Below are 16694 nucleotides of genomic sequence, written 5' to 3' on the forward strand. Positions count from 1 at the left end.
GGAAGGGTGAAAAAATTCAGTAAGTGGGTGCCTTGTGGGCTGACCAGAAATCACACAAAAAAATCATCGTTCTGAAAGTGTCACCTTCTCTTGCTCTACGCCAACAACAAACCATTTCTCGATCAGATTGTGACATGCAACGAAAAATGTCATTAAAAAAAGTTGTCATTTTATATGACAACTGGCAAAGACCAGCTCAGTGGCTGGACTGAGAAGAAGCTCCACATCACTTCCCAAAGCCAAAGCTGCACCAGAGAAAGGTCATGGCCACCGTTTGGTGGTCTGCTGCCTGGCTGATCCATTATAGCTTTCTGAATCCTGGCAAAATCATTACATCTGAGAAGTATGTTCAGCAAATTGATGAGATGCACCAAAAACTGCAATGCCCGCAGCTGGTACTGGTCAACACAAAGGGCCCAATTCTTTTCCACAACATCCAATCGCATGTCGCACAACACTTCAAAAGTTGAACGAATTGGGCTACAAAGTTTTGCCTCCTCCATCATATTCACCTGACCTCTCACCAAACGACTACCACTTCAAGCATCTTGAGAACTTTTTGCAGGGAAAAATGCTTCCACAACCAGCAGGAGGCACAAAATGCTTTCCATGAGTTCGCTGAATCCTGAAGCCAGGATTTTTATGCTACAGGAATAAACTAACTTATTTCTCATTGACAAAAATATGTTGACTGTAATGGTCCCTACTTTGAGTAGTAAAGATGTGTTTGAGCCTAGTTATAATGATTTAAAATTCATGATCTGAAACCACAATTACTTCTGTGCCAACTTAATAAATCTTACATAGTACAGGTACACAGATAAGAAGGATCTGTGCTTCACCATAACAGAACGTTAGCAGGACCAACAGCAATTTTGATACATTTATTCACTATTCAACAAAATCTATTAAGCCTCTACTACATGTGAACTCTTCTATGGCAGACTGTACATTCTCAAATGCTAGAAACTACTTGTTAAACTTTTCCTCAAAGACACAAGAAGAGCTCTTTAAGCAACCAACTGTACATCTATTAATCTGTTCTCCACAGCTTCTGAGAGGCTTCACTCTCAGAGAAACTTTGTCAGCAACAACAAAAAGTTAAGGAACAAACCACTTTTCTTATAAAAGTCTTGAAATATACCTAATATACCCACATCATTCCCTTACATCCAACATGTTACTTCCAAGATCCTTCTCCCAGACATCTTTCTAGCTATAATGAGGTTATATAGTTTTCTGCAAGTGAACTCACTCCCCCAACCACCACTTCACCCTACCTTCACCTCCCCCGCAAGCATCCTCCACCCCCTACCCCCCAAAGACAGCACTTCACTGACTCCAAAGGTTATCCAAACACCAGTAGGCAGAGCACCAGAAGCACAGAAACATGGCAATCATTATCATCCTACATAATCATTTCCAAAAAGACAATGTCAACGTCAAGCAAATAATGTTCAACAGCAGGCCCATATATCAAATCACACAACAATAAAAGGTTCTTCAAAAGAAATATGACTGAACTACTTAGGGAAAAAAAAGAGAGACGGCAATGTACTTGGTGCCCAAGAGAGAGACACAGGACAAACAGCCAAGCTGAGGCACAATCACTTGCAAGACAATAAAGTGAGCCAAAAATAACGCCTGGAAGCCCAGACTAGTCAAGACCTCTGCACCCAATACAAGAGCCTGACTGCAGTCCCTCACACAGTTGGCCCGATGCCACGTGGGCAACGGACAACTTTCTTTCCACACAAATGTAACCATTGGGTAGTCCACTTAAACAAATACTTCCTAAAAGAGAATTCATTATTAACTGTTTATCACAGAAAAGCTAGCACATCATACCCTATGCTAAAGTGAAAAAAAAAAAAATTTCCTTCTGCAGCCTGCTGCTGCTACTGCTGCTAAGTCGCTTCAGTCGTGTCCGACTCTGTGCAACCCCATAGACGGCAGCCCACCAGGCTTCCCCTGTCCCTGGGATTCTCCAGGCAAGAACACTGCAGTGGGTTGCCATTTCCTTCTCCAATGCATGAAAGTGAAAAGTGAAAGGGAAGCCGCTCAGTCATGTCCGACTCTTAGCGACCTCATGGACTGCAGCCCACCAGGCTCCCCCGTCCATGGATTTTCCAGGCAAGAGTACTGGAGTCGGGTGCCACTGCCTTCTCCGCTCTGCAGCCCAGCAAGTTGCAAATCTTTCTTTTCTAGGCTTGAAACCTTATCAAGAGCTCCCCGCCCCACCAATCTCCCTTCTTCTAGAAGAAACTCTTAAAAATAACACAAATACATTATTTTTGTAAATACGAAGTGGGTTTGAGAGGTCGGTATGTTTTTTTGGCTATGCAGCGCAACTTGTGGGATCTTCTATAATTCACCGACCAGCAACTGAACCGGACCCTCAGTAGTGAAAGCAAGGAATTCTAACAACTGGACCACCAGGGCACTCCCAAAATGGAAATGTTTTTAAATCAAAATGAATATCCATCTGTGATTCGCTGGAGATTTTTAAGAGTAGTACTGTGTACCATATCTTGAATAAGAAGGGGCTTGGTTCAACTCCGTTAATTGGCTTTTCCTTTCAGAGAAGAGAAATTGTAGACTGTAGCCCTGTGCCATCTACCTAGAAACACAACAGCATTTACCATCATCTTCAGGCAAAACGGACCAGTGCCAAGACTTACGTTTCTAAGAAACCAGCCTTGCTGTTAAGCGTGTGCTCATCTGTGTCCAACTCTTTATAACTTCATAGACTGCAGCCCACCAGACTTCTCTGACCATGTCATTTTCCAGGCAAGAACACTGAAGTGGGTTGCCATTTCCTTCTCCAGGGGACCTTCCCAACCCAGGGATTGAACCCGCGTCTCCTGCATTGGTAGGTGGATTCTTTACCACTGAGCCACCTGGGAAGCCTTTTGCTGCTAAGTAGCAACCAACAATGTTAAATGAGATCAAACTTTTGAGGTGTAGCTTTCAGTTCTACAGACAGCAATTATATGTCTAACTCCTGGCAATCCATTGCTTGCTTGCCTCAGTTTGCCCAAAGCACCACGTACAGTCTCTTTGACAAAGCCTCAGTTGTAGTGATCTGAAAGCTACAACCCTGAAGGAATCCTGAGGCACTGTAACAGTTACTCAGTTCTTTGAAAAGAAAAGCATTTTACAAATTCAGTGTGATGAGTGCCTATATATCCTTTTCCCTGGGCTTTGTATAACTTAGTTTCTTTTCCATCAATTTCCCCATTCCCAAGGAAAGCAAGGGCTCACTTGTCTCCTAATCGCCACCTCAGAGAGAGGGTGTGAGGATGGGCTTCCAGCTCTTACAGGGAGATGGCTACAGAGCACCAAGAAGGGTCGGTGCTTGCAGTGTGTTTTGCAGTGTCCTGATCAAGGATCAAAGATGGAGAAGGTCTATACAGTTAACAAAAACAAGACCAGGAGCTGACTGTGGCTCAGATGAACTCCTTATCACCAAATTCAGATTTAAATTGAAGAAAATAGGGAAAACCACTAGACCATTCAGGTATGACCTAAATCAAATCCCTTATGATTATACAGTGGAAGTGAGAAATAGATTTAAGGGCCTAGATCTGATAGATAGAGTGCCTGATGAACTATGGAATGAGGTTTGTGACACTGTACAGGAGACAGGGATCAAGACCATCCCCATGGAAAAGAAATGCAAAAAAGCAAAATGGCTGTCTGGGGAGGCCTTGCAAATAGCTGTGAAAAGAAGAGAGGCGAAAGACAAAGGAGATAAGGAAAGATATAAGCATCTGAATGCAGAGTTCCAAAGAATAGCAAGAAGAGATAAGAAAATCTTCTTCAGCGATCAATGCAAAGAAATAGAGGAAAACAACAGAATGGGAAAGACTAGAGATCTCTTCAAGAAAATCAGAGATACCAAGGGAACATTTCATGCAAAGATGGGCTTGATAAAGGACAGAAATGGTATGGACCTAACAGAAGCAGAAGATATTAAGAGGTGGCAAGAATACACAGAACTGTACAAAAAAGATCTTCACGACCCAGATAAGCATGATGATGTGATCACTCATCTAGAGCCAGACATCTTGGAATGTGAAGTCAAGTGGGCCTTAGAAAGCCATCACTACAAACAAAGCTAGTGGAGGTGATGGCATTCCAGTGGAGCTCTTTCAAATCCTGAAAGATGATGCTGTCAAAGTGCTGCACTCAATATGCCAGCAAATTTGGAAAACTCAGCAGTGGCCACAGGACTGGAAAAGGTCTGTTTTCATTCCAATCCCAAAGAAAGGCAATGCCAAAGAATGCTCAAACTATCGCACAATTGCACTCATCTCACATGCTAGTAATGTTCAAAATTCTCCAAGCCAGGCTGCAGCAATACATGAACCGTGAACTTCCTGATGTTTAAGCTGGTTTTAGAAAAGGCAGAGGAACCAGAGATCAAATTGCCAACATCCACTGGATCATGGAAAAAGCAAGAGAGTTCCAGAAACACATCTATTTCTGCTTTATTGACTATGCCAAAGCCTTTGACTGTGTGCATCACAATAAACTGTGGAAAATTCTTCAAGAGATGGGAATACCAGACCACCTGACCTGCCTCTTGAGAAACCTGTATGCAGGTCAGGAAGCAACAGTTAGAACTGGACATGGAACAACAGACTGGTTCCAAATAGGAAAAGGAGTACGTCAAGGCTGTATATTGTCACCCTGCTTATTTAACTTATATGCAGAGTACATCATGAGAAACGCTGGGCTGGAAGAAACACAAGCTGGAATCAAGATTGCCAGGAGAAATATCAATAACCTCAGATATGCAGATGACACCACCCTTATGGCAGAAAGTGAAGAGAAGCTAAAAAGCCTCTTGATGAAAGTGAAAGTGGAGAGTTAAACAGTTGGCTTAAAGCTCAACATTGAGAAAACGAAGATCATGGCATCCGGTCCCATCACTTCATGGGAAATAGATGGGGAAACAGTGGAAACAGTGTCAGACTTTATTTTGGGGGGCTCCAAAATCACTGCAGATGGTGACTGCAGCCATGAAATTAAAAGACGCTTACTCCTTGGAAGGAAAGTTATGACCAACCTAGATAGTATATTCAAAAGCAGAGACATTACTTTGCCGACTAAGGTCCGTCTAGTCAAGGCTATGGCTTTTCCTGTGGCCATGTATGGATGTGAGAGTTGGACTGTGAAGAAGGCTGAGCACCGAAGAATTGATGCGTTTGAACTGTGGTGTTGGAGAAGACTCTTGAGAGTCCCTTGGCCTGCAAGGAGATCCAACCAATCCATTCTGAAGGAGATCAGCCCTGGGATTTCTTTGGAAGGAATGATGCTAAAGCTGAAGCTCCAGTACTTTGGCCACCTCATGCGAAGAGTTGACTCACTGGAAAAGACTCTGATGCTGGGAGGGATTGGGGGCAGGAGAAGAAGGGGACGACCGAGGATGAGATGGCTGAATGGCATCACGGACTCAACGGACGTGAGACTGAGTGAACTCCGGGAGATGGCGATGGACAGGGAGGTCTGGCGTGCTGCGATTCATGGGGTCGCAAAGAGTCGGACACGACTGAGCGACTGAACTGATCAAGGACTGTAAAATCCTGAACACGCTTACTGTAAATCTTTTTTGGTTGAGACAATCAAAAGCAGCCAGTGAGAAATGGAATTTGTTTTCATTCACAATAGAAAATGATGCTGAATTATTCCCACAAGCTTGAAAACCAAGTTTAGCAAAAATCAAAGGCAAATCTCTAAATAAATCTTTAAATCAAAGGCAAACTAAAGTTTCTATGACCAAGATGCTAAGTTTAATACCACTTCAGTGGTCAGTTTTCATGTCTCTACATTTAAAGTACATGGTAGGGCTGGCTAGAAGGTTTTACATTATTTCAACAATTTTCCCTGTATTTACTTTCGAATTAAATCCCAAGAGTAAAAAGAAATCAAACTGCATAAAGTTTCTTCTGTTTCTCTAATATTATAGCCAGAAGTAAAAGCCATTTGCCATATAAATCACCAAAGAATTCAAAAACATTAAAGATTATGAACAAGCCTGAAATTATAGAGCCAAATTATGCATACCTTAAAAACAAGTGCTTCAGCAACAATGTCGTTTTGGTTCAGTTCTGAGAGGTTACGTGGTTAGGAAACTCCTGGAAAATAAGAAAGCATGGTACTTTACTAGAGTCGATCTTTTTCTGAAAACAAAGATGTACACTGCTGAAGTTTGGGGGAGACTAAAAGTTTACAAGAAGGGAAGTTTCTGAAAGCATGAAGTCAAGGCTTGCAGCAGCACACTGTAGCATCTACTAGGAGACACAACTGTCTGGGAACTAACTGGGCACAAAGCACTTTGCAGACACAAACATAAGAGACAATAGAAATTTCCTTTTCAAGTCTTAATTACTTCCTGCTAAGCGAACTATGAATACCTCGGAAATTAATTTTTTAAAAGAAACTCAAGGGAACTCCCTGGCGGTCTGGCAGTTGGGGCTCCACTGTTTCAGTGCCCAGGGCACGGGCTCAATCGATTGCTCACCGGGGATCTAAGATCCTGCAAGCTGCATGGTATGGCCGAAAAGCAAAAAAAGGATCTGGACATAAAATATTTTCCAACCACACAAGTCTGATTTTTAAATTTGCAGCCCCCCTCTTTTAACTACTGGTTAAATACTTTAGGGCATAAATGTCCTTACCATATGCTTGATGATGCAAATGCAATTACATGGAAAAATTTACAAAAAGGCACTCTGTACACAAATATTCTTATATTAAACTGCAAAATATGAAAAAACACATTACCTCTAGTAAATCTAAAATCATAATCATTCTTTAGAACTGGATTTCAGGTAACATAAGAGTTTAACTCTCAAACTCCCAAGTCTCATTTACCTAGCGGCTCCTCTTTAAATGGCCAATAGTCAGTAACAAACAGAATTCCTTACCTTGAGATGCTTTTTGCATTCTTACAAAATAAAATAATTTTAATGTTGCTCATTTCAATTTCACACTGCTACTGTGATTAATAAGCAATAAAAAGTAGCTTTGCTGTCCAACTAATTTCAAAAATAAAATCATGAGTTCTAATGTTCTACAGTATTTTAACAACCCAAGTTCTTTCTGTAAATAGTATACTAGACTAACAATTTTCCAATCTAGAACCCTACTGTTCCACAACCTTGCCCATTCAAAGACGAGCATGAATGGAAACTGAAAAGGCCTGTGCAGAGCCCAAACAGGTGTCTAAGGCCACCTAACAGAGCCCGCACCTTTGATCAATGGGGCTTTCCTCGATCCAAGCCCATCTAAATCTATGCTGAATGCTTTTGGTAGGTTTGGTTTTCCAGCCCAAACTTTAAGTTAAAAAACTAAAATGGGGGATTTCCCTGGTGGTCCAGTGGCTGGGACTCCGTGCTCCCAATGCAGGAGCCCTGGGTTTGATCCCTGGTTGGAGAACTAGATCCCACATGCCTTCACTAGGAATTCACACATTTCAACGAAACGTCCCACGTGCTGCAACTAACATTTAGCACAGCCAAATAAATTAATTAATTTTTTTAAAATTTAAATGGAATAAAACACCTGCTATTAATAGAGTCAGAAAACAGTGAGAAACAACTGCCAACAACTTAACAGCAAGGAAAATGGGGGTGGGGGAGCAGTCTACAACCACTTGGATTTCAAATGTCTCAACACACGTAAGTGATAGCTGAGATTCACAGACACATTCACATTTCCATGAGCAAACTTTTTCTTTAAATCCCCAACCATTTCCAAAGCCATCATGGTTATTATCAGTGTATGTTTATAGCACTCACGCCAAGAAGCCGCAGAGAAGACTATAGGTTAAGCCCAACTCCCTTTCTTCCCCACTCAAGAAACACACTAGAATGCAAGAGAGTGAATTAAACTCACTGTTGTATTCACTCAACAAGTCATTCCTGAACACCTATACGACATTGTAGGCACTATTCTGGGCACCAGGGAGAGAGGAGTACACAAGTTCCTGTCCTCACGGACGCCACATTCGTATAGGAACAACCTTGAACACGACACAAATTTAAATAAATAATTTACAGTAGCATTTTAATTAGTAGTAACATCATTTGTAATACACATTACCTCATCACTAAAGAAGACACAACATAACATAAAAGGCACCTTGGCTGCAAGACACTGCTGTAGGATAAGGGCGGACTAGCTATTACAGGGCTGTTTGGGTGAGGTACAGAAAACTTTTTTTTTAATAGCTTGATTACAGCTCAGAATTTTATTTGGTTAACAAAGGATAGTGCACCCTCAAGGCGTTGAGGGCAGGCCAACCCAGAAGGAGTGGCCAAGAAAGCTCTTGACTGGGGATCTGAGTCTGGGTCCCAACTTTGGTGCTCAGCTGAATCACCCTGAGCAACTTACTCTGTAGGCTCCACCTTTTAATATGTTAGATAGGGTTACTACCACCAGTTTCATATGATTAATAAACCATAATCATATTATTCCTCGGTAGATTAACTGGTAATGTAGGTGAAATGCTTGTAAACGATGACATGTCACACCAAAGTCAGCTGTTAAACATCATTTTCTTAGGGTACACAGTAACCAACATTATAATACTAACAAATCATGTTTAAGATACATTATTTGAGAAAGAAAAAAATATATAGGACTTTCCTGGGGGTCCAGGGGTTAAGAGTCCACACTTTCACTGCAGGGGGCATGGATTTGATCCCTGGTTGGGGAACTAAGCTCTCACATCCCTTGTAACAGGGCAAAAAAAGACTGTACCAAACTTAAAAACAACCTCATTCCCTTCAAAAAATATTTTTTTACTTTATTCTTTTTTGTTTGGTGTTTAATAAATTCTGAGTTAACAGGGAAAAATATTTCCCTGAAGCAGTCAGCCTCTAACTGTTCCAGACTCTAAAGGTTCATTCTACTGCAAACCAAAAGGAAACTCATTTACCTGACCATATTTGACTGTCATCTAGGTAAAGTGTCATGGAGCTTCAATGAGCAGGTTAAATTGTACAACAAAGAACATAAGCCTCCAAGAATAATCAGACTTATTATTACATATAAATTCTCTGCTACAGAGGAAAGGACCACCTAGCATTTTGTACCAAATCCACAATGGCAATGGCAGACAGTGGCCCTATTTGTATCAGGATGGAATCTGCAAGGGTAGAAAATTCATGCCTCAATTAATTTTAATCTATAGAAAGCATGGACTTCAAAAAAGAAAATAATGAGAATTAGACAAGATCTAGGTAGATCCCAAAGCTCCTGCCTGAGAGGAGCTAATACAGTAACCACTTAAGAGCCATTATCTGCTCACTCCCTTCCCAGAAAAGACCTATTTCCAACACCTTTTCCTGATTAATGAGACACACTTACAACACCTTGGTTGAGATTAAACACAGAATGGAAACACCATCTCACTAAAACCCCAAAACCAAAGGCACACTTAGTTTCACCGATCTAGCCTTTTAAGACTAGCCGTGAGAGATGACGACTGCAGAGTTGGAGAACCAAAGAGGCTTCTCATTCAGGGGATCATCGATTCAAAGAAAGTGAAAAAGAAACTGTTTAAGAGGCAGTCCAATACCAAATAGAAAGTTACATTAAATATTCTGAGTACCGTCAGCCAGGAAATGAATGTTAGAAATGGCCGGGAACCAAAGAGGGCAACAGCCCTATAAAGTTAGAGGCTTAGTTAACTCATTTCCAATAAAGCAGAATAACATGACTCTAAAGAAACTAGTTTTCTTAGCAACAATCTTGTCTATAGTTAATCAATCATTTATAATAAACTTCATGAAGGGAGATTATAGCAATAATTTAGGGAAAGGCTAATGAAACCTCCTCCTCCCCATTTACTTCTAAGCCCTACCCTCAACCTTTGAATCAGCCTAACCGTTTATAAGTTGACTGGAGCAAATAAAAGGAAACTGTAAATCCAAGCTACTTCAAGGAAATGACACAGCATTCATTTAAGACTGAGTATTACTGAGCCAGACTTTTTCCCAAATTGGTCTAAAGCCTTACTGAACAAAATTCATCCTAACTGCCGTGAGTAGGAGAATTGGGAAGACAGCACTGTTGACCAGCAGAATCAATTATCCTCAACAAAAAGCACCTGAGAATTAAAGACGGTGTTGCTCAGTAGAAAGAGCTCAGGACCCGCTCCAGTACTGGGCCTCCTGGACAGACCTCTGCTATTACAACCCTTCACTGCAAAGACAGCTCAGGAGGATCAGAAATACAATATAAAATGTCCACTTCAACTTCTAGCACAGAAGAAGAGCTCAATGAACAGCAGCTTTTATATTATTAAATAAATTCAATCTGACCTTTCAGATTCCTTTGCTGCATCAAGTAACTCTCTCCCTGTAATCCTAACCTGGCACATGGTAAGAGCTCAATAAATAGTAGCAAATATTATTATCCAGCAAATTCACTGATCCTGTCCTCAGTCATAAAACATCTATAAATATAAACTTACAGTTACATACCACTTGTAAAAAAAAAATATTTAAATGGAAGTAGAGAACATGCTGATTAAAATCAACCCACACTGACTGGGTAACCAACTGTACCGATACCTCAGGTAGACAGACAATCTGATGAGCAACCATTTTCATTTTGGGAAAAGACCCCAGGGCACTTAAATAGGTTTTCTTAGACTTTGTAGTTCAGCAGACATTTCAAAAGGCCTCTAGGATAATTATGACCTCTATTATATGATAAAACAGTTTTCTGTTTTGCTTTCATTATCGTTAAAAACTCACAAAGTCTTCACACTTTTCCAAATTAGATTCCAGTTTAAACAGAAGCAGATGGGCTACAAATTTAATATTTAGAAGACCAATTTTTAATTGAAAGCAAATACATTCTTGGATAGATTTTCCTACTTTTGTTTTCAGTAAATATACTTTGAGGGAGTCCCCTGAATATACTCCTTTAACAATTGAACATGTGTTATTTCAGAAAATATAATTAAGTCTGAAGAGTTTGCTTCTACCTCCATTTATCTGGAGACACAAATCACTTTATATCAGCCTTATTCACTTCTATGGAAATGTACATATTTAAAATAAACAAGCTATTGGCAGTAATTTCCTCATTCTACCATTTTATTAAAATAAATAATTATCTTTGATAGTTCAGAGCATTTTTTAGTTCAAAGCATGAAGCTGTCAGCAAAATATATCCAAGCCATCCATCTGGCAGTATTTGTTAAGATCAATATAGCTGCATATTTATAATCTTATTATCTCCTTATGTGAGAAAAATGGATCTGATCAACATTACTCAAACTTTATAATACTTGATACATGGATAAGCACATCTTCATGCAAAAAGTTCTTAAAACAATTCCCTGTAGAAAGCAAAGTTCTGGGACTTCCTGGTGGTCCAGAGGTTAAGATTCTGGATTTCTACTGCAGAGGGCATGGGTTCAATCCCTGGTCAGGGAAGTTGCACATGCTGCACGATGCAGCCAAAAAAATAAAGCGAAGAGTTCTGTAACTAAAGTAAAAGTTGGAAACAAAAGTCAGCAAAGCTCTTGGCTTTCAGGATCAAGGAATACCTTGTAGAATTGTCTCAATTTAAGATTAACTCTGGTAGATAATCACGCTGTGTGCTGATAAAATTTACTTGGAAATATACTGAAAATAAAGCAGATTAATGAATTAAAAGAGATGGACAGACAGAAATGGCACGTGATAAAGCAAATATAGTAAAATAATGGCAGAAAGTAGGTGGTAAATATAGAGGTGTACACTAAAATTCTTCAAACTCTGTTATATGTGTGAAAATTTCACAACAAAATAATAGGGAAAAATAACCATAGCAACTAAAATGTCTTCTCACGGTTAAATGTATATATTTTTTGGAAAAGCATAAATAAAACCTGGTCAAAACCAAGCATTTAAGGAAAAGCCCATACAGAAAATTCACCAAAAGCATTTTAACTACAAAGGTCTCTGTCACAAGAAGTTAATCTGAAACAATCTGTTACAGATCTAATGTGAAAAAAAATATGCTATAAAATTCTCTAAACTTGTTTTCAGGTGAATCTGCACCAATATAACAACAGTAGCTAGTGAACTTTTCTGATTGAAAAAATAATTTTACACAACAATTCAATGAACACACATATATAATACATACACATACATAAGTGAAACAGAAGTTCTCTAAATAATTTCGAAGGCCCCAAATCCTAGTCTGAGAGAAATAAAGCAACTCCAAGAGCTCTCATTTGAGGGAGAGAAATTAATATTTCCCCAAATTGAGCAATTCTTTGTTACTAAGTAGGACATCAAATATGATCCAGTTTGGAGATTCATAAACTAGGCTTCTAGCATTGATATACGACATCCTACAGAAAGATACCTTTTTCATAAAAGTTTCATCTTTCTGCTGGTGAATTTCACTCTTTCTCACTCCATCCAGTCAAAGCACATCAGAGAAAACTGCCCCACAAGCTGAGACCCACTCTATGCCTCCGCCCATCATCAAGTCTTACTGGGAGAAACTCTGGATAAAGCAGCACGCTACAGCTCATGTTTAATAATCATATCCAGATTGTTAATGGCTTAGACTTCAGAATCACAGAGGGGGAAGCTCCATGAGTCACGCTCATTTCTAAACTTAAGATAATCTGTATATAAATAGGCTTTCTGGCCGAATCTTAAAAGCGAGCACTTTAGTCTGAACAAACGCTAACAATTCCAAATATTTAAAAGTTTTACTTAATGCCTACTGGGAAGCACTATGCATTTTTTTAAACTGTATTTTGTATCCTTTCTTAGATAGCAAAATGATTGGGTTTCCCCCCATCCCTAATTTTAAGAGGCAGGCATATTCCTGCTCATCTCCCACGTTATAGTAACTAACAAGTAAATTAACTGATTAAGCTCAAAAGTAAATCTGAACAATTGAAATAATGATATGACAGGTCTACAAGTTGAAAAGTGTTCATAACCAGAAATTTCAAAACAGTAACAAACACAATATTCCTGTCAACCTCCAGTCTAAGAGAGATCTCTTTTTAGATGAGAAGGAAAAACATGAATATCCATGCTGTGAATTCATTCTTACTTACGAAACTGGTTTGTAAATACAGCAGATTGTGGGGAGCGGCCGGCCATCTTTAAAAAATAATTCACAACAGTTTTGAAATAAAATATCCTTTGCTTAATTCTTAACCTAAGGTGATAGCAGTATATTTACACAACTACTGTAAAGAAACTTTGGAGGTTTCATAATGAATTATTAACTGTACTTTAACTTTTGACACAAAGCTTTTCTCCATTAAAAGTGGTTTAACAGGTAGACCTCCATCAAAACAAGATTAGGGATACATGTATTTATGACTGCTTTTCAATTACAGTCATTAATAGCTCAAGAACTGTTGCTATTGTACACAAAGAAGCAGGGCAGCATTTCTGATAGGTCTTTGAGGGTGGTTAAGTTTTTTTTCCCCCCTGATATACAGTAATCATGTATAAACAGAGATAAGAAGCCCAACAAACAAAATGAGAACTATGATTCCACTAAAAGTAAACCTTGTGACAGATTAACAGTCTGGGGCAATCTGGTAAAATTGTATGATATTCAGGATTTATTTCAAAACAACCTAGTTTGGGGGAGGGGGTACTACATGAAACAAGACTGACCTTGGCTATGAGTTAATAATTATCAAATGTGATCAATTCAGGGGCTCCTCTATACTATTCGACTTTTGTATGTTTTCCATAATAAAATGTTTTTTTAATTAGATTATCAACTGCAGGGTTAAAGGCATTTCCCTAACACTACAATTTTGAATATGGCAGAAAGCAAGCTTTGTATTGCCTGTATAGCTGTTTCTAGAGAGTCATCCAAAGACTTTAAACGATTTCTTGGATGTAAGACTATCAGAAAATTCTAGGAAAACGTCAAAATCCGGGAGGCCACTTTGCATCCAGTGTGTTACTGAGAGATGGGTGTAAATCAAAAGAATTTAAGTTCAGAAGGAAACATACTACCTAAAACAACCCTATGATATAGGAGGGTCCAGTCAGCAAACACACCTTCCTCACTCTTCCGTAAGTTAGAACCCCCATAAACTGAGTTTCCTTAATAAAGGGGACAACTGTACAACTGAAAACAGAATTAAAAGAAACTCAGTATCTTCAAATCAAGCTGCTGTTTTAAAAATCCCACTTGCTGGAAAGGAGGCTAAGGAGGGAAGGGATATATACACACACACAGCTGATTCACAAAGTTGTACGGCAGAAACTAACACAACCGCTGGAAAGCAATTATGCTCCAACTAAACAATCACCACCAACAAAAGAAATAAAAATTAAAAACTAAAAATCCCACCCGTGACCAGGATGACTGAAGCTCCCTCCACCACCCCACTGTATTTTCAGTTTTGACTTCAACAAGCTGCAGTGCAATCTACCTTTGGTAAGCACACAGATTCCTGAAAAGTCCAAAATCAACCAAAAATCTGGTCTCTTTTTCCACCACCCTCTAAACGATGAAAGCGACAAGCCGAAGAGCAAGAGTGACCTTAAAAACGTCCCCACAGCCAGAGAACAGAGGAAGAAGAGAGGGAAGCACACATCTTCGCCCGAACAGAAGAAAACGTCCACAGAAGCAACACTGCAACACGGAGGTGGGGCAAGGGCTTAAAACCAAAGCCGGCCCGCGGGGACGGAGGGGACTTAAAAGCAAAGCTGCGGTAAGAAAAAAAAAAAGTTAGAGATGCAGCGGCAAGAAAAGACAAGACATTTTTCCAGCTCCGGACACGGACACTCTCCCTCCAGAGCCTGACAAACACAGCAAGTGCTCCAGAATGGTTTGCTAAACTCAACGAAACTTTCCCTGAAATGGAATGACAACAAGAAGCCGGATGATGGGCAGAGGAAAAAAAAAAAAAGGACAGGTTGCTCATAGACTTGAGGGAACTGGTGAAAATCCTGCAGTTGACTCAGCGGCGGCGAAGGAAATAACAACACTTATCTTTCACAGACTGCCGGCTCACAGACTGTCCCCATGAAACGGACGCCCCTTTCAGAAGTTGACCACCCCAAAACAATGCCCCGGCGCTGGCGGTGGGCACGAAGCTGAAACGTTTCCGCCTCTAAGGAAACCCAAAACGGGTAGGTAGGTCAACTCTGGTCCAATCTCTACGCATTAAGTTAGACCCTAATATCACGCTAATAAACTATGCAGGCGGTGTACTGGGACACGCTGTGGGTCTGGCACCCTGATAAGCGCTTCCCACGCCCCGTTTCACTGAACCCTACCAGCCTTCAGAGGGCAGGGACGGCATTCGCCCCTTTTTTTTTACTAACCAAAACACAAAAGACTTCCAGCGACTTGCCGAAGGGAGGGGGACAGTGCTGGGATCTGCCCCCCACCCCCTGCGTCGGACACCTGGGCCACGCTCGCATCACGCTCCACAGCCGGCTGAGGTGATCTGGGTGCCCCGGACCCCCAGGGACTGGAAGCAGGGGGACCCCCCCCCCCACCCTTCCCGCCCCGGCCTCGAGAATAACTTCAGCAACGCCGCGCGAGGAAAAGCAATGAGGCAAGGCGGCGTGGCACCTGTTTTCTGGGCCCCCCAGCGCGGGACGGAGTGGCTGGGGGCGCCCCGGGGTCCAGGCCGCGCGGGGCGCCCCGGGGCCGGGGGGCGCGGAAGAGCCCGCCTCCTCCGGGAAGGCCCCGCGGGCGGGAGAGAGAGGCCCGGGCGGGGGGAGGCGGGGGAACAAGGCCGAGAGCGCGCGGGCCCGCCGCGGCCTAAGCCCCAGGCGCGCGGCCCACCGGCCCCCGCGGCCCCGTCAGGCCCGGCCGTCTCACCTGGCTGCTGCCCCGGGCTCGTCCCCCGGCCGGCGGTCCTGGGCGGCGGCGAGGAGGGGAAGAAGGAAGGGGCAGAGGAAGGGACGTCGGGTTGGGAGAGGCGGAGTGGCCGCGAAGGAGGCGGGCGCCGCCGGGCCGGGGGGGTCTGAGGGAGGCGGGGAGCCAAGCCAGACGCGGCCGCCGCCGGCGCAAACGCTGAAGAGCCGCCCCGGCGCCCGCAGCCCCGCAGGAAGTGACGGGGGAGGGGCCTGCGCCCGCCCTCCCGGCCCCCGCCCGTCTCCGTGCCCAGCCCCACCCCCACCCGCGGCCCAGACTACAGGTCCCGGCGGGCGCTGCGGCGGCCGCCGTCACGTGAGGCACGACGGGAGCCGGGCTGTCTGGAGCCGGGCCGGCCCGGCCTGTGCCTCCTCTGCCGGCCCTAGGCTCCCGGGGCCTTGCTGGGAGTTGTAGTCCTCCGGAGATCGGGGGGAGGCGTGGGTTGTCCGCTGGAGCGGAGCGGAGGCTGGGCCTGCCTTCTTTCCTCCTTCCGCTTCGTTCTTCCCTTTTCCCCTTTCCGTCTTCGTCTCCTCAGACCTGCGTTACTCCTTTCTCGCCTCTCAATTCCTCGTTTCGTGAATGTTTATGGAACGCCGGCTACGTGCAGAGCACTGCTCCGAGGGCTGAGAATATAGTGGTGATCAGACAAAACCCCCTTCCCTCATGGGACTTACGTTCTAGGGAGAGTAAAACACAATAAAAGCCCCAACTTTTATAGTGAGTTAAAAGGCAAGAAGGGCCGGGTTTTTAGTTCTTTCGCCGAGTTCTAGATGAACTAAGTAGTGTTTTGCCGCCCACATATAAGAGGTTGA

The 16694-nt window shown here is 42.4% G+C and overlaps 1 protein-coding gene across 2 annotated transcripts in view; it reads right to left on the reverse strand.

Moving 5' to 3' along the window:
• STAU1 (staufen double-stranded RNA binding protein 1) overlaps positions 1 to 15977 on the reverse strand; it is a 61837-nt gene extending 45860 nt beyond the window's left edge. For both annotated transcript variants that reach the window (XM_052650557.1, XM_052650555.1), the window contains exons 1-2: positions 15847 to 15977; positions 6073 to 6143 (exon numbers count right to left, since the gene is read on the reverse strand). The gene's annotated coding sequence lies outside the window, so the exon portion shown is untranslated. The remainder of the gene's footprint in view (positions 1 to 6072; positions 6144 to 15846) is intronic.
• Between the last annotated feature and the right edge of the window lie 717 nt (positions 15978 to 16694).

This window comes from Budorcas taxicolor, chromosome 13 (assembly GCF_023091745.1).
Source record: "Budorcas taxicolor isolate Tak-1 chromosome 13, Takin1.1, whole genome shotgun sequence".
Lineage (NCBI taxonomy): Eukaryota > Metazoa > Chordata > Mammalia > Artiodactyla > Bovidae > Budorcas > Budorcas taxicolor.